This window comes from Manduca sexta, chromosome 17 (assembly GCF_014839805.1).
Source record: "Manduca sexta isolate Smith_Timp_Sample1 chromosome 17, JHU_Msex_v1.0, whole genome shotgun sequence".
In the NCBI taxonomy this organism is placed as follows: domain Eukaryota; kingdom Metazoa; phylum Arthropoda; class Insecta; order Lepidoptera; family Sphingidae; genus Manduca; species Manduca sexta.
The window spans coordinates 4,096,493-4,116,844 of record NC_051131.1 but is presented as its reverse complement, the minus strand read 5'-3'; positions in this window follow the sequence as shown (position 1 = coordinate 4,116,844).

Below are 20,352 nucleotides of genomic sequence, written 5' to 3'. Positions count from 1 at the left end.
GACGGAGATCAGCCAGGTACGCAGGAGATATTATAGTGCACAAGTGTGTGTGCAATACACTGGTGCACTCTCTGTTCCTTCACTCTCATAGTTCGGTGAGACGGCAATCCGACATGACCAGAAAACATGCGCAGGACCAATGGCTTTACATGCTTTCCGAGACATGGGGGTATCATACCGCCAACTTCCTAACTCCGAGCTATGACTGAGTAATGTGTTTAAGATGGAAAAACCCAGTCAAAATTATTTTGGCCCGACCCCGGATTCGAATCCAAGACCTCAGCGCAGTAGTTGTACTAATACCGTGTACTATTACGCCACCAAGGCAGTCGAAGTAGTCTCCTGGTCATAGGCCTCTCCCAAGGTACGCCACAGAGCCTGGTCTACTGCTTTATGTATCCAGTCGCTGGCGACTGGATATAGATATATTTTGTATGACTACTAACGTAGCGGTTACTGCATGTTTTCAAACCCAAATCATCGCTGTTTCGCGTGTAGCAATGGTGGGTACACATGGCATTGTTTGTAAATACACGCGTGCGATATTATCTGTGGTTCGAAACAAGTAAATTTCATTGTTGCGTTTCACTCCGGCATTGTATTCAAATAGCCCGTGTACACATTCGATTTTCTTTTGTTTTAACTAATATTTGACAGTGACAATGTTTTGGGAAAGAGGTGAACTTTGAGCTAGTTGTGCGATTCGTGATAAACTCGCTCTGACATAATAGGTTATTGTTCTAACAGCCTCTTTAATGTAACAAAATAGTCGGCGAGATATAAAGAAAGGAGATCGTTCTTCCAATTTTTTTTTTTATATTATAATATAGCACAATTAGTCTGAGGTTTGAGTATTGTAATTTCGATAATTTTATAGTTCCTGAATTTAAAATATGTAATTTTATTAAATCCACGAATAAAAACAAGATGAACTCGTGAGGTTGCATCAAATGGCGCATGTATTTGATGGTACGATTTTGGTTTAGAGCGCAAATTATTTATTAAAGTATCGTGTGATCCTGAGATATGTCATTAAAATATATCACACGTCGTGTTGTAATTGTCGTATGCAGTTAACAAAATTGCAATACGTGTTAAGGACTCAGTTCAAAGAATTTAGTGAAAGTATAAATTAAGCGGTCACACTATACGACCTACAGTTAATTTATATTTAATATTTATAAAGCGATTATATTATGACGACATATTGTTTAATTTTGGTTATAATTACACGTTATTTATGGAATCGCTCTATTTTCAATTGAATGTAATTACAACTGAAGGGATGAAGAAAGAAAATAATATTGTTATAGACATTATCAGATGTGATTGAGTGATTCGAGTGTACAAGGTGAAGTCGTGGGATTATGTAACAGTGAACTTGTTACCTTTGGGTTCTTTCCAGAAGGTTGTTATTCGTTGTTTGTCAGATATAGACTGCTTCGGTGGCATAGTTGAATTGCGTCATGCGTCCGAGGTTTGTGACCACTTTGAGGTTCTAGGTTCGAATCCCGGGATGGGCAGTGATATAGGGTTTTTCTGCTCAGTATCAGTTCAGAGTCTAGGGTTTGTGCTTAATATAGCGATGGGATCGCTCGCTATTGGGACACCCGTGGCAAAAATTTGAGCGATTGATTTCACCTCTGCCTACCGTCTCGGGGATAAATGCACGATGTTTGTTGATAAACATTTTTCTCATATCTTAAAAAGGATTGTATCATTATCATATTGTGGGATATACTGTGTACATCGCATTTCATTAAGCGACGCTCGTTCAACAACTGGCCAACATAGCTTGTTATGAAAACACGACCATCCTGTCTAGATCAGTGGATTCAAAATTGACTGGACCTCGAAACTCCCAAACCCGAGAGCCAACTTTTGGCTGTCAAAAAGGGGCATAATTTAATTAATGACGAACTGCTCCTCTTTTTGCAATGAGGAGGATATATAAATAGGATACCAGTTCTGTCATCCCATACTTCTATTTTTCAGGTCTTTCTCACTCAGGGTTTTAAGACTGCCTCGGCGGCGTAGTTGTACTACATGCGCGGTACGGCAGCGCTCTGAGATCCTGGGTTCGAATTCCAGCCAAGTGATATTTGGGTTTTTTTGCTCAGCATCAGCCCGGAGTCTGGAATTCGTGCCTGATATGGCGATGGTCTCGTCCCTTATCATTTCATGACACTGAACACACTTGGCGAAAAGTGGGTGCCCTGGTTGCTCCTCTGCATACCCCTTCGGGGATAAATACGTGATGACGTGTGTGTTTAGAGCCCACGGAACATTAACAAGGAACGGTTTAGGAAAGTATAGTTGGTCTGAACCATTCTGTACTTTAGAGTGTATTACTGAAGAAGAAAATATCGTGAAGTAATAAATGGTTATGTTAAATGCACATGCATGATGGGTACATACCCGTCATGATTCCTATAATCACTGTTAAATGAATAAATCTTTCATAAAATAACTAAATTAAATTATCACAAAAAGTTATTGCATGTAATCATGTTACGAAAATTTATTTAACAGCTAAGTACCTTATGTGGGCCTTAATTGAGATTTCTCCATTAATTTACTATTTATGAGCGTCTAACACGACTCTATCTTGTTCAATTATTCAAGTTCTTTAATATTACACATTAAATACATTAAGATCTTTAATAGTATGTTATATAAAATTTTAGTGTCGTTTAGTAATTTTATCGCAGTTTCCTCGCATAATAATGTTAAGTGTGGTCATGGTTAAACTTGTAATGTTGGTCAATCAATGACGCGGAATGTCGTTTTCATAAATTTTGGCTTTTGTGTAACTAAATTGTATATCATTAATATTCGTGACATTTTGGTCACAATAAGGTGATAATATAAAAGCGATAATAACATAAATATTTCTCGTTGGCTAATTTTTAATGTGATTAACTTTATTATTTAAAATGTCTTGTTAAAAATTACGTAAAAACGGAGTCTGTTTTTGTTATTTATTGTTTAGAATTTCAAAACCGGCCAAGTGCACTTGGCCGGTTTTGAAGTCGGACTCGCGCACTGAGGGTTCCGTACAAACCTGTGGGTAAATAAAAGTTCACTCATCGCGACAATCGAGTCATAGTTATAGTATTTTTATTGCAAAATCAAAGCTATAACATTACAATATGGAAAACTGGAGGAGCATAAATTAAAGACATAGGTCTAAAAATTTAAGGTTTTCGGATTTTTTTCTCTATCTGTACTATAAGAAGTTGCTTCGTACCAAATATCAAGATTCTGAGTCCACGGGAAGTACCCTGCAGGTTTTGATTCCCTTGCGAGTTTCGAAAATTTGCGACATATAAGGCTGTATCTTTTGATTGCGTTGGCTTAGATGTTTGAAATTTTCAAAGCTCCAAGGGACAGTAGACTTGAGTATTTGATATAAATTTCAGCTTAGTACCTCCACGCGTTCCTGAGAAAAATGGTCTTGACAGACGGACGGACGGATGGACAACAAAATGATCCTATAAGGTTTCCGTTTTTGCTTTTGAGGTACGGAACCCTAAAAAAATGGCGGGGGTAGGGGTGTTTTCTTTATTTAGTAACTTGCCTAACATAATATCAGAATATTGAAACTACAAAACTAAATTGTTCTCTAGGCAAACAAGAACTACACTGTCTAGTTATTATTTTTTTGTTTTAAAAGTATACAAACGTTTTATATATTTAATTGCATAGCTAATCTGTGAATTTAACCAGAGTTGTTGGAGGGGGAACGAGGTTCCACTATTTGATACTGTACCTAGTCATGGGAGCCGGGACGGGGGTGTAAGATACACGTGCACTCCCTCCCAAGAAATAAATCACAAAAAATATGTCACAGAATAAATCTGTAACAATGGGAATTACCGACCACAGAGGTATTGTTATAGTAAAGCATTTTAAAAAAACCGCGCGATTTGAATTTGAAAAAAATAAACGAAATATTACATAGTATAGTGTGTGGAAGCAGATCCGCCTCTCTAAAACTAATATTGACGGGGCCCACGTATCTCATCCCCCTACTCTATCTAGTTAGACTAGCAAACATGAAGAGATAAAGACTCAAAACCAATTTAATTTACTCGCATCTCTACCTAATGTTTGAAGGAGGTATGCAATTTGTATTAAGTGGCAGAAACACGTAGTACTTATTTCTGCGATATGGGTGGGCCAGTCACGTCTATCGTATTAGATAAAACAGGCATGAACAAACGTTTGTACTCTTTTCTTATGATCAATGAGACCGTCAGACGTCAGAAGATGGTGATGATCCTTGCCATCAGTCGACCTATCTGATCTTAATCATTAACTATAGAAAGACTGTCGATAGAAGACGTTTGCGACTTGTTAACTTGTGACTCGCTAGACTTTTATCTTTGCGACAAATAATATTAATAACCAAAAATACTTAACCCTAACTTTCACTTCCTTGCTTATTTCTAAGAACAGCCGCTACACTTTAAATACGATTGAAGGTTATCTGAAACTCACTTTTGGAACTAGGCAATAGGCTGAAAATGATTCATACCTAAATTTTGCAGCGTCATGCTTGGTGTAATTTTTTGATTATTGCCAAAATATTGCAAACGAAAAATTAGTGGATGACGTATGATGATTGTCGCGTATGCAACCAGATAGATTCAGGCCAAAATATATAAAAAAATATAAGTTATTCTAAGACAACAATAATGATCCAGATCCAAGAAGCCGGCATAATTATGTCTACTGCCGAGGGGTGATCATCTCTCGTCTGTCGACATTCTATTGGATGTTACTCCACTTACCATCAGGTGCAGAGGGGTAACAATGCCACGTCCGGATAAAAAAACCCATACTAGTTTTGAATGCCACATTTATTTCTTATTATACAACACATACTTTAGTAATTACAGTCTATTGGGTAGTTTGTAGTCAAATATCTTCAAACAAAATAATGTGAAAAAAGTGAGATATTTCGTTTTAAGGCAGAACAAAATAATTCTAGCGACGGTCGAAGGGCGCGACTGTGTCGTACGAATTTTTTGCACTACCTGTGATTTGCAACAGGTATATTGATATTATAAAGCCAGAATTACCAACAGCTAAAAATATAAAAAGTTATATAATTGTAAAATGTAGGTAGATATTGTAACTTTGACTTTGCGGATGACCAAAACCTCAGTCCGCCCCGTGACCATGAAGGCTGCAAAGTCTTCGAAACGTCGGGGGAAAATTATTATAATATAGAAAACCGCTATAGAATAGTTTTATTTTAAGGATTACAAGGGTTTTGGTCTTAGAAAGCTTCATGGTTGACCAGATATTTGAAGTTCCACAGACACGCCGTTGGCTTGTTGATAACACTACTACGAAATTGACAACTATTGTTGAAGCAACTGCACGATGCCACATAACACTGGCTGCATTTAATAACTATAATTTATTTTTCTATCATTGCAACTACGTATGCAATCATAAGAACAATTTGAGGTGCAAAAAGTGAACAGTCGATTGTCGAAATATTAATTTAGATTTGCAGACAAAATAATTTGCAATCCACAAATATTATCCTTCTAAGTTTAAAATGCCTTTCGTTAGTAGAACACCATTTCAAAAACCCACTTACTAAATTTGAGATATTTTTTGTTTAATAATTTGATGCATTCACTATCTCAACTATTTAGTAATACTTAAGTTATTACACACTCATAAATCAAAGATAAATATGAACTGACAGGTGAATAAATGCACGATTACGTATTAAGATAAACTCAGAGTTTAATATACGAATAATTTATCTAACCGTTGGTGTATTTAGTTAAAAATATTATTATGAAACTGTTTAAATACGTAATAATGATTTATTTAGCGTGAATTGGAAATAAAACGCACAAATCGTGGCTTAAAACTCAATAATTTCCCGACCGGGAATAGAACCTTGGACCCTTCCATCTAGTGCTGATATTGCCAATGGACCAAGGAGGCGTAATCCGCGTACCTACATACTTTAATATTATCCATGAATAATTGTCCTCAAATGTACTTAAAATATTTGCATATTTTGCGTTGGCAAAAATCCCATCAAAGCATAGTCATTATAAGGGTTAAATGCTAATGAACTACAAGTTTTTTTATATAAATTTTAAATGTTTGACTCATTATTTGTTCTTGGAAGTGATTGATGTTAGCCATATTCGCATATTCCTTTTATTTTTACCATTTAGAAATATTTTAGGTGTTACCTTTAGAGGGTCATTTTGATATTACATTACTAAAGGAAATCTCATATTTATCTTTTTCAAAATAACACTTAAATAAGTTACCCGAACCGTAAATATAACATAAAAGGTGTAAGATCCGAACAAAAAACCCAGAAAAGTAATTGTAGTTTTAAGCGCCCTAATGCCACTACTACTCTAAGAGTTTTGCCACAGCGGCAACATCACACTTTCAGTCAAAATATCCATGTAATTTTTCCACTAACTACAAAATGATAAAAATTAAGCAAGTAAAACCATTCTTGGTGAAAATTTACGTAATTAATGGGTGCTTTGTATCACGATGTTATCAGAGGGAACGACGTGTATGTCATTTCATTATTAATGCAATGTTAAAATGTTCCTGTGTATGGTATTAATTATACTTCAATTATCGCAGTGGTGAATAATATGATCTTTTTTATCTACGTATATAGCGATAGTCAGTAGAGTGGGGTCCAATAGAATGTCGGCTGACGAGAGATGATTACCCCTCGGCAGTCGACACAATTATGCCGGCCTGTTGGAACCGGATATTCACAGGCTGATCTCGGAACGCTATACTTACGTAGGTCAATATAGGGGGTTTTTAACACCTCACGTACGGTGGTCGCTATTCGGGCGAATTTCAAACATATCCTACAACCAGCAAAGTATAATAAGAATATATGCTGCCATGGTAAACACAAATGCGGTATGTCATGGAAACCTTATTTCGAGATAATCGAAATTTTGTAAATATAGTTTTATATGTAAAACTGAGATAGAGAAATTCTTTTAGGGTTTTTTTTTAACAACTTCCAAACCTTTATTTAGGTAAGTTCATTGGATGGGTATTTCTTTAAACTATCTGACGATATAAAAATCGAGATTTTGATTTTTTTTCGAGATACCGCTTTTGAGCTAAGCACGACAGTATGATAAGCATACGGTTATAAAAGGTTTTTGTAAGTTAATATTGTGTAACTTTAATATATCTATTATACCTACGTGTTATAAATTAAATGACATAATATATTTTTTTTAGCTTAAAATACATAATAAAAGTTTACATAAGATGCTACGCTACATAATCAGAGGTGCGCTTTTGAAAAAAATATTTAAGTAGGTAACTACTGCATATTATAAAATATAAATCGACTTTTCTTAAAGCAATTATACCTAAAATATTTAAATTATATTATGTAAATTTTGGATGATACTTAATAATTGTTGGTATAAAGTGTTAATGGGGCTATAATTAGTTCCACAGAGTGCACTACCAAGTTAAAATTAATTAGCATACTTGATATGAAATTGCTCAAAAATGTCCATTATTTATGGCAGGCCCGTTTTATTTAGCAATACGCATTTCCATGCAGAAGTTTTCTCGTTCACTTCAAAACAACAAACATCGAAATCTTCACCAATTAACACATCTTCAACATATTAGTAAGATGAAAATGTTCTTTGTCTAGTTACAAATACGCTACACTTTTGAACAATACAATTAACGATCCGACGAAGTACTTAATGCCGAGATGACCTCGTCGTCTTGTCAATAACCTCATTTTACGCTTTCTGACTATTTCCCGCCTACCTATTCACTCACAGAATAATTTTAGCGTCAAAACAATTATGCTTTTTTATCCCACATTAATCACGCATAATAAATTACGGATATTAACAAAAGCTTAGACCTTGAAGTTTTTTCCTTGTTAGACCTAAATAGATTATTATCGAAATGTAGGAAGCGTGTCAAACATGATTACATATTACAAATGCGTTCGGTAATTTACTTGTCATCGGAAGCTAGGTCAGAATTTGATCTGCCTACGTGTTTATGCACATACCGGCAAACGAGCAACTAGTAAGTGAGTTCCCCTTTTTTTATGTTTTGCTGAGAACTACCGCCCAGCCTTCATGGGGGGTGACTGAGCGGTTATGTTGGGGTAAATGTGCCTTACGTGCCTGCCTTCCACACTGCCGTCCATCCCTGGGGTCACCCGAATGTGCAAAAGCGCACAATATACATTAAGGGCGTAAAGCCCCCTGCTGCCCGTCGACGACCCGCCGATGGCCCTTATTAGTCGCCTCTTACGACAGGCAGGGGATACCGTGGCGGAATTCTTCAAACGCCCCCAATCCACGTGCGAAGTAATTGAGTCCCCTGCCGCACTAGGTTCTCAATACCTTTTGTTAGCGGTCCTGATAGGGACCACTGTGGTGTAAAACTCGACATAAGGTCCGTAAATGTTCCGTGTTTTAGGATCAGGCTATACCCGGCCGGCATAATTATGTCAATTGGTGTGGACCAGTCATCTCACCTCAGTCGACAGTTTAGGACCCTATTTACCCTCAGTGTAGTGGGGACGCTTTGCTGTGCCTGTATCAAAGATACCAGAAGAAGCATGGATGCGCTGCCGAATTTAAAAAAAAGGAATTAAAGAAGGCAAAGGGCTTGTTTGGTTTCCAGTAATCTCACTCCATCGAAATAGCAGGCTGTCTCTTCGTATTGGTTTTTGTGAGACAATAATACTCCGCTCTGGTCCATTCATGTTAAAACAGCGTGCTTTTACTATTTTGTATTGTGTCTATGTATGTTTTAACAATCAAATGACCTAGTCACCCGACCTAGGTCAGTATCGTAATGAGCGTGACATAAATATTATTTTACAAGTATATTGTTCTTGAATTTATTGTTACGACTTTCAAGTTTAATAGCTTAGTAATTGATAGCGACAAAGTTAGTATAGCTGACTAAAAAATATTTAGCTGGTAAGATGTTCTTTAATGATGTCAAAGCCGCTAACACGTAAGTGACATATCAGGCACGCAGACCACGTGCACTATCAATAAAGCATAGCAATACCAACTTTATTATGAATTAAAATGTGGCATTGTACTACGTTCGACACCTTGAGACATCAGTCATTGGATTTAAGTCTTATAATGGGCAGTAGTTACAATGTTTTAAGCCCGAACACAACAGTACTGCAAAAAGTTACTATAGTCAGAAAAATCACCTACAGGAGCCAAAATTATAAACAATAATTCCATAACAATGCACCATTCCATACAATGTAGAGTATTGCACCATATTATTCAAATAAAAAGAAATATTTGTATATTACGCAATACCTTCCGCATGACCTCAATAAAAAACGTAACCAAATGAAACTTGAAACATTTATGTCCTAGGATCAGATGCGAAATCTGAATAATCAAGTTCCATGAATGAATATTACTTCTATGGACCATATGACGTATGCAATACATGTGTTTTGTGTTTACGCAAGCCAGAAAATTTGAAAGTATAGGAAGCCGATTGCGTTTAAGGTCACCATTGAGTTAACCAGTTCTATGTAGATCAGGCTGTGTGTCACCTACGAAATAATTTGAATATATTTATTTGCGGTACATTATTTCGTAGAAAGTAACATTTACTATGACCCTGAGTTGAATGTAAAAATATTACGCAATCTAAAGAAAGTTTTCGTCTAAAATCCTAGCGTAATTAACGATGCGATTTACTATATTTATTCAACGCGTGTATGAAGTCTTGCTTAGTATTAGAATTGAATTGTTATGTGATTTTGGAATTCTACGTAATCCATTGACGCTTTAACACACGCTCTAGCCGGAAAATGGAAATGAGCTGGCCATGTGGCACGTTTTCAAGACCAGCTTTGTACCAAAAGATCACGATATGGCAAGAACCACATGGGAAACGAAAAAAGGAAGACCTTACGCAAGATGGGCAGATGAAATTATAAAGACAGCGCGTCGTCATTGGCTTCAAACAGCGCAATTAAGAGAAGATTGGCAATCTTTGGAGGAGGCCTATACCGGTAGAGGGGTTCTTGCAGAACAAGATAATTTTCATTAAATAAATATATAACTTGAACAATATATTAAGTATATAAATAACTATGCTAACAGTATCATGAAGATCATATAGATATAAGGAAAAATTTTAAACAACTTCAAAAATGGAAAGAAATAAAAGGCTTTTTAGTTTTTATTTGTATTTATTATTATTTCGTAGAAAGTAGCTACGACCCTGAGTTGAATGTAAAAATATTACGAAATGTAAAGAAAGTTTTCGTCTGAAATTGTAACGTAATTATCGATGCGCTTTACTGTGTTTATTCAACTCGGGTGCTTCGTGTCTTGTTTAGTATTATAATTGAATTGTTATCTGATTTTATAACGAGAAGGGGGAGACAGTATTGTTTAAAAGATCCAAAGAAATTCTTTTTGTAAACATACTTCCGTGCCATGTAACTTTGATTAGTATGCTAATATCGTAGTTAGAAATGTAAAATGGAATATTAAGCACTATTGTTGATTCATATTTATATTATCTAGATAAAATTATGCGCCAAACGGTAGCAGAAACCTATCACTTGTTTATAATAGACAAGTAGAGATTTGAATTATAATAAATCTTGCAATCGAATACTTCGAAAAAATTCCGTTCGTATTTTATACAAGCCTTACATAGTGATAGTATAAATTATAACGAAGTTATTTTTTTTATCTTTCAAACGCTGTTTTCGATCGAACCTTGGAAATAGAGGAGAAAAGGGCCATTTAAGATATATAAGTTGCTAAGAATTTAAGAAAATATTTGTATAAAACAAAAACCCACTCGATTTTTTACTTCTGTGTCATCAAATTGATGGCTCCTTAATCACATATAGGAATAATATTACAAACTACATGAGCATACGGCATTGGGACTATATCAATCAATATGCAAATATCTTTTCACATACCAAACATGCTTAATGTTAACCTTCGAAATTGTATTAAATTGAGCGCATCACACACCTGCCTCGTCCACATTGGAAATTATTGAGAGGGTCAGGCTTTTTTCGGTAATGTTGTAACATTGTTCTCATCCACAATCACATCTTAAATATTTATCACCTAGGCGCCAACTATGTCTGGCAATGATCGACTTTTGATTTTGTATGATATTTATATGTTTCGATTTTTTATAGATCAGTTAAATAAATCCAGTAGCCTTTGATTGAAAAAAAGCATAACATTATAAAAACAATAATCAGTTTTAGACGTAACGGGTGTTTAAGTTATAAATATATTCCGACAAGATACACTGTAAACGATAAATTGTGAAGTTATTTCTTACGACATAAAAAAGGCGTGTATAAGCACGTTTACAGTTCCAAAGTAATTGTGCTTAAAATAGTAAACTCGAGTCGTATGTGCGTGCCAATTACGTAATTTAATTTATCGAAATACTGTGCAATTAATTCCATAAAAGTTTTAATATCACATAAAGTATCGATAATGAAATAAATAATTGAAATATCTAATGATAATTTAAATACATAGCTCAGTATAATAACTACCTAATGTTTTAGATCAATGTTAACTGGCGGTTTTATTATGGGCTTAGTTTTTATGAAGCCTTGAGTGTTATATATTTTATGAATACCGATATAAGTAGTACAAGTTTAGAGGCTATTGTAAAAAGAATAGTAGCTAAATTTGATGTTAGTGAATTAAATATAAAGAAATATGCTATACGAACAGATGAAACTATTTTTAAACATTAAATCGCCTTCATCGCTGAAATACAAAAAATATTTAACATTATACCGGTTACCAGTTTTGAAGTTCGTGCCTAATTAAATTAAATATTGTCTTTGTATATTTGTTCCAATATTTATCCACCTTACAGTTTTACCAAAAAAATTCACGTCGAATAGAGAACCTCCTTTTTTGACGTCGGTTAAAATTGCGTGGTAAGAACAGTCTACATATCATTTGCAAATATCTCACACGCGTCTCAGATGTACGCTCGCTCTCATTAAACGCTCATCATTTATAAACAAAATCAGGTTGTATTATGAAACATATTGCAGATAGCTCGAGTCCATAATGCAATTAAGACTTTCTAGTGGCGACGAGAAGCATTTTACATTACGTGGAGTGTCGCAACTTGATAAAAATTAAATCATTGATAGGCGGTTTTGCATGCGCGACGCTAAACTGTGGACACTCGCGGCGCAGTGTGTGGCTATCTTATCTATAATCCGTGCGACGCTTGAATACTGCTTTGTCTCACGTGAGAAGATATTCAAAAGCTATGCGACAGATATTAGAATAATAAAAAAAACATTTCTTTGCACCTAAAAATCTTGGCAAACAGACAGGCATTTAGTATTTAGGCTCGTCACAGATGTATATTTATTTAAAATCAGCAAGAGAATCAAGAGCCAAAGATACTATCCGATTCTTTGACATACAACATAACCAGAAATAAACGTGATCTGCATATTAAGTACCTACTGCTAAGCTTTTTTTTAAAGGTTTTAAACTATTAACAACAGCATTTAAGTACGTATATTGCCTAAAAGTCTCAACAACTAACGCATATCATAAGCTGAACACGCTACACGCACGTGAGACGCGAGCCTCCAACATTGCATGCCAATGACATCAGCTTAGACGAAGTGGTAATTTCTAATCAATGGGGCAATGTTCGTGTTCGCAATCCAGATGCGGTAAAAGTAAAGGATCTAGATATAATACGCGTTCCTCGTACAAATTGGAATGAATGAATGTAAATGCTAGGCGAAATTATGTGCAGCACGAGATCTATGGAGCGTGGGCGAGCTGACAATGTTGTATTGATTTTAACCGTTCATTGTATCCTGTTTACATAAAAATGATTAGGTATTTAGATTGTTAGGTTCTAATTAAAATAGCTTAGTTGGCATATTTGTTATTAGGTAATACATCCTGTTATGTTATTTGATTATGAGACGTATTTTAACAAATAGAAGTATCTCTCAGTCTATATGACGGCGTCTGTTGAAATGTATTGTCAATTGAAAATATATTTATAATTTAATTACGTGTTTTGGAGTTTTGTTTTATTTCGTTAGAATCTATGACGGCATTGTTTAAATGGTAGGTCATTAAAATGCAATAGGGGCTACCTTTTAAAAATTCGAAGTTTAGTTGACCTATAAACAAACTTTTAATATGTTTGGGTTACGCAATCGAATATTTTTTTGTACTTTAAAATAAAAAAATGGCTCAATATATATTTTCGATGTAAATATAACTAATAACGTTATATTAGGTATAGAGATATTCTTTTAAGATTGTAAGTTATATGTATGATTGAGGTAATAATTCAAATTTAGAACGTAAATAACCCCTCATTGTCTGATACAAGCGTACTTGGGCTTTATAACCTAAGGTTCTGGATTCGATTACCAGATGAATTTCGATTTGAGAAACAATTCTTTAAGTTGCGCGAGGGAGGAATTACTATCTGATATCACAATAACGACACCTCAAATCCATAGATAAATGTTATTCCGGTGAAAATTAAACACTACAAAGTGACTACACTCCAATCGTTGGCAAGCGCGATGCCGTCCAGATAAAGTTCCCAACGGCAATAGATGGCTATCTCATGCCAATCAACACAGTAACACCGGCCTACTGATATGCTTCTTCACGCTACGTCGAAATGACCCAGGATTATAAGAAAAAGGTAATACGTGCGCCAGCAAACTATTCCAAAGCCTGATGGTACAGCAAATAAAACTGTTGGCGAAGCTAGTATCTTATGTCTTTAAAAATCTTGGATAAGTACTAATAAAGAGCTATAATGTTTCTAAATCTAGGAGCCTATGTTTTGAATTGATTCTTCTCTTTTCGAAAATAGGTTACGTGTAGATACAGAGCTGTTAACAAATCTTAGTGTTTGTTTTAAGTAATCTTAAAATACTTGGTTACGAAATAATTAAAATTGTGCCATTAGTTTTTCGATATTCAAAAAACTCGAATACAATTAAGTGTTTTGTGTTTGTTTTGCAAGCATTAATTAATTATTTCAGCTCTGCAAACGTATTTACGAAATGAGTTTGACATTATTATCCTTTTATGATACGAAAATGAAGAGACACTATAGGGCTTTGTGGCTTCTTAAAGAGGTTTTATGCTAGTAATAATAATAACATTGTTCATAAAAAAAAACTTTACAATAAATATGTGAAATGATCGCGGCTCAGAGAACTCGTCCGGGTAAATACTTATAGAATTACTTAATATTTACTTACATAATATGTTCAGATATGCTCAATTTGCAAATATTTTTCGTTTACACTTACCTCAATGCGGGCTATTTTTTTCTTTTTTGGAAAGGCGCAGTTTACGTAATGCGCATCTTCCGATGCCAAAGGATTTAATTATTTTATGACTGATTTCTTAGAAATAGATTTTATATAATCAAGTAGTGCTCTAGTCTGTCTGTTCACTAGATTTGAACACAAAAGTAATCTTGCTTTAATTAAGAGTCCAACATAATAATATGATGAGACGCTTCCAATTTCCCGCCAAATCATTAAAGTGTTAGTATTCTTTTTTTTAATTTGGAACGTGTGCATTTATCAACCAGATACTTACATCACGTAGAAATGAATAATTATAAGGCTGTGAAGCCCAATTACTTTTGCCTGTCTACAAGGGTAAATATAATGACAGCATTAATGACCAATATTAATCACGGTATAGTTACGAATAAGAATGATTTTAATATTTATAAGCATAATATTGTTATCTTTAGTAATAACTCTTCGGACTTTATCTAATAAGGTTGACGTTCCATTTCTGAATGATGGGATCGTGTTAAAGGCGGCCGAACACGTAACTAATATGTCGTTAATAATCTAGAAGCAAAGCACGCACACGTACCTAGTAGCTACGTAATTGAAATTGTTTATCAAAAATGTAAATTATTAAATATAAATATGTAATAGTATTAATAGTTATTGCGAATATGTTGAATATAGAAGAGAGAGGATAATTTATATTTAATTTACCAGACGTAAAAATTATAATAATAATTTTATGTTAAGGCTACTTTCATTATCATTTTAGTATTTTCGTAAAAAAAACTTGATTAACTATTATGCTTCTATTTAAAATTGTTTTAAGTATTATTAGTTAATACTGCAATGTGCGTTACGTCACAGTTTTTAATATAAGAAATATATCTATGTAATAACTTTTCATCGATTTGTAACTTCGACAAACAAACGCGACGACTTTATGCAGTATCTTCGGCACAGATCTTTAAATCGCTTACAAATTCAATTATGAGTTATTTTTTTAGTAATTTTATCTATTTCACATTGAGCAATCAGCTTTTTATAATATCCACATATCTATGGTTGCGAAAGACCTAGTAAGGCTTACTTGCTTATTATCTTGCGTTTCGTTTTAAATATTTCATAATTTCTTCGAAGTCTAAGTTAGACTTATTATCACAATTAATATTATTTATTACTGTTATATCTGCTTGTTTCTCTGTCTGTTTGTTCCCTCTTCTCGCTTTAAACATTGAACCGATTTGATAAAATTTGCTATGGATGTAATTGAAAAAGACATAGGCTACTTTTGATTCAAAAAAAAAATAATTATTGAGACTACTGGGAAACATTTTCACGCGGACAATGCTGCGACCAAACCCAGTATTATATATTAACAGTTATTTATAACTAGTTTACCCGACAGACGTTGTCCCGTCTTAACTATGAATTTGCAGCGCGCATTCTGTCAATCGCTGACAGTTATTTCAAACAATTGACAGTTATATAGAATTTATATTTTCGTTAAGTTTTCTTAAATTTTCTAATTTTCCACGCAATTTTTTGAATTTTTTCGTTCATAAGAACCTTTTCCTAACAATAACCAAAACAACAAAAAAAATAATTGTGAAATCGGTCCAGCCGTTCACGCGTGATGGCGTGACCAAGGGATTCATTTTTATATATATAGATATTGCACATTGTGGCATTTGAGATAAATATCTGAAACTGTTTCAGATTCTTCTGTATCGCTTCTGTTTATATCGCGGCGGATATCAATCCACATTACGTAACTTAAAAATATCATCGCACTTTGAGTAAAGATTTACGCATAAGTTACATTGGGAGACAATTTATTTTTCCATTTCGACCATTCGATTGAACAAAGACAAATGGATCGTGACTCCAATTATGTAAAAGTAACCGTTTATTGATCAAATTCAATATGGACGTCAATATCACGACGGTAGTTGTGAAATAGAAAATCACTGTAATCCATAGAAAAGTATTTGTTACGAGAGAATAATGTGATTCCGTTTGATTGCCATCATTATAGTTCATTTGAGTTTTATTAAGAGTAGGCGACTGTTTAGATATCATGGACCTGACAATATATTTTTCATTGTTTACATTGTGTTTCTTACCTACTCTTATCCTATTATGTTTTTTTTAATATCATATACAGAAAGCGGCGATAGCCTAGTTGGTTGCGGAACGGACTGCCGAGATGAATGTCTGCAGGTTCAAATCCCAAGGGCACACACCTCAAACTTTTTTAAATAATCAAATTTATAAAAGTGTGTATTTTTTGAGAATTTATCACTTGCTTTGACGGTGAAGGAAAAAATTGTGAGGAAACCTACATACCTAAGAAGTTCTCTATAGTAATTTTCGAGGGTGTGTGAAGTCTACCAATCCGCACTAGGTCAGCGATGTGGACTAAGGCCTCATCCCTGTCAGTAGTAGAGGAGGCCCGTACCCAACAGTGGGACAGTATATAATACAGGGCTGATATTATATACAGAATCGTTATTATAGTTTTATGAGAAATAAATAATTAAGAGCTATTTTGTTAAATATATAATATAATTTTCAAGGTAACATATTATAATGCTTATATTATATTCAAGACGGGATGGTTGGCGTCCACTTGGCGAGGCCTACATTCAGTAGTGGACGGAGACAGACTGATTGAATATTATAATGCTAGCTATTTAAACTCATATTGAGCATCTTTCATATTTCTTTAATAAAACTAATTTGATGAAAATAAGTATATGGCAATATTTGATTTTTGGTTTATACTTTCGCGTCATCTATTATATGTCGTATGTAGTAGGACTTCTATCGTAGATGCTAATTAAGGCATTCAGTGAAGGAGGAATAGGAAGTGTGTGTTATGACTAGTCCTGGATTTGTAAATAGGCCGTATGTGGGCACTGATTTTAATTAAGATACCAGCGTATTAGTTTATCGTTAAATCCGACACACATCTCAGCTACCCGCGAGAAACTTGGGGCGATTACCATACAAAATAGCAAAATAAGTCTAAACTAGGTAAAGATAATTGGCAACCATTGGAAATTAAATATTTTTATTCAGGTAGGCGTGACAGGCGGTTATCAATTCAATCAGAATGGATAACAAACAAGTAATAGCATTAATCATAATATATAATTAAATTATTGTTAACGCACACATAGAATTAAAGGTGTAGGGTAAAGTATCTATTAGTTGCTATTTTATTTTGACAATTAGGAACCTGAAGTTTTATAAGCCCGTTTTCAATAATCGATCTCTAATTGCTTCTTTCGATCTATCTCAAAAATAGACCAATCAGAACAAAGGTTATTTTGACATGCTTTCAAATATTATTTTGATTGGTCAATTCTCGGAATCAGATTGAAGTTTGAGATTAGAATCCTTTATTAAGGATAAAAAAAGATAATTAATCACATGAAACTGTACAGGCGTCTAAATACCATTAACGGAGGGTGAAATTTTTCAAAAGGTAAGCCGAGACATAAAGAATTTGCCTAAGTTAATATTGCATCCAATTTAACAGAAAACAAAAACTAAGGCAAACGTAATTAAACTTAAAAGGGAAGCCGATAGGAATCGGATTGTATTGACGCTTCGCCTCTGGTAAACTCATATCTTTTACTTTATAATTATATCTTAGTATATATAATTTTTTTACGTTCATCGACAAATGTGCAAAAAAATAAATTTTCGTAAACAATAATGATGATAAAAAAGAGGTTTTGGCAGGAATGCGTAATCCTATATTTCGTTAGCTACGAAACGAAAAACACTTAGTTTGATTTATTATTTACACCATTTTTAAATGAATGGTAACGTGAGCATTAGTATTTATTTATTCTTGTGGTACATAAAAAATGCGTCTTGCGTCTTATAAATCGCCACATTATACTTTATCAACAGGAATAATAAACTCTAAATAAAGTAAACATTTTTTACTTATAAGTCAATTGACTTTAAACTACTGAGTAAAAATCAATATTACACATAACATGGTTAACATGCACAATATGAATATAAATCTTTAAAATAAACTGTGGAGTTTTGACTCGTTTAAGAAAGCATAAATTGCAAAATGGGAATAAATGTGTGGTGACATTTATGGTGATAATAAATTATTTTATTAGTTTTATTATTTTTATTGCTATTTGTTATGTATAGTGTTTATACGCAAAAACAATTTACTCATAGAATAATGTCCATAATTATTTATGATTCATCTGATAGGAAGTTTTTTGTACGTACTGCATTATTTAAATACGAGAAAAACATAATATTGGTGATTAATCTCAAAAAAGAAAAGAAAACTTTTTGGACGTATTGCATTATATAAATACAATAAAAAAACTCTACAGCGAGTAAGTGTTTATAAAGTATTTGAATATTAATATTAAATTATCTAATGCAATATCAGTGTTTAGTCCATTTACCTTATCAAAAGTCCTTGAACTAATTGTAACGGAAAACGAAATGAAAGCCAAGCGTTATCTATTCACTATTATTGCAGAATGTCAATAAATAAGCTTAGTATCGTTTGTCTGTATTGTTCCTTATCAGGGCTATTTGTAACATTACCGTACTGACATTTGTTCCGGGCCCTTTCGAAATTATGCATGTATTAACTATAGGTACAAATAAATACTTAAGTACTACATTTGTACATGAGTTGCCCTTTATAAGACATCAAAAATCGATATACTAAATTATAAAGCAAGATATTACAAGCTTCATTTTCAATTGCGAAGATCTTCGGGGAACGTTCGCTTTTGATTTATTATAGTTTGACTATTATGTTAACGATAGTAGTTTAAAAAAAATTATAAGAACTCGGTGTTACATTCATTCGTTTGTCGCCAGGGAGTGCAAAAAAAATTTATTAGATTAGAAGTTAGAACATAATGATTTCTTAAGTTTGGGCGAATGTTAGACTTTGAAAGGTCGGGAGAGATTATAATATAAACCGCGATAGAATCGGCAAAATAGTTTTATTTTAATAGATAAGAACACTCAGGAATTAAACCCAATACTTATTAGAACAACAATGACTTTTTGATCTTAAACATGTTATAATTTATTACTTAATATTTAAATTAAATTCGTTTATGTTTTTTTAAGCACATAAGCAACCAATAAAATAATAAGACAAGCAGTGAAATAAATAGAGTAAAACAAATCATATCTTAATGATTTCTTATGTTTATATTAATGTTAGACATTGAAAGGTAACTATTTTTTTCGGATTTTATCTAGTTTTTTTATATTATAGTTTTCGCTATTTATGTTTCGAAGACTTTGAAGCATTCATGGTCACGGAGAGGATTTAGGTGTTGGTCGTCCGAAAAGACAAAGTTACATTATTTACCAATATTTTACAAAAACACAAAATTTAGGGAGAAAATTATATTATTAATAACCACGATAAAAAACCAAAAATAGTTTGATTTCAACATCAAATCTTGGCAAGCATATGATTATTATTTGATACAATTAATTACATTTCTTTAATTTTATTACATTATTATAAAATGGTTTATACTACGCAACGTACTAATTAGGACCACTCGCAAACATAGCATTATGAATATATTATTCTAACTTATATCGACTTAAAAACGTAGTTAGACTTCCTGCGTTACTAACGCGTAATTTCATTAGGCATATTTATCAACTTTATTAATATCATTTTACATAATTCGAGGACAAGGTCTCAAACTAAAACCTGTGCGTTTGGCATCATTTTAATTCGCTCGAGTATAAATGGATTAAGCGTTGGCCAATGTGCCACCTGTCCGATTGTCTCGATAATTCTTATAAGTGGAGCACTATATATTGCGTAAAGAGTTTGGTTTGCAAATATTCAGTCTACCTTTGTCACGGAGCGCATGCGTCGATGTTTTATCAAATGTACAGTGTGAGAAATGCTAAAGAAGTAGGCGTTAGAC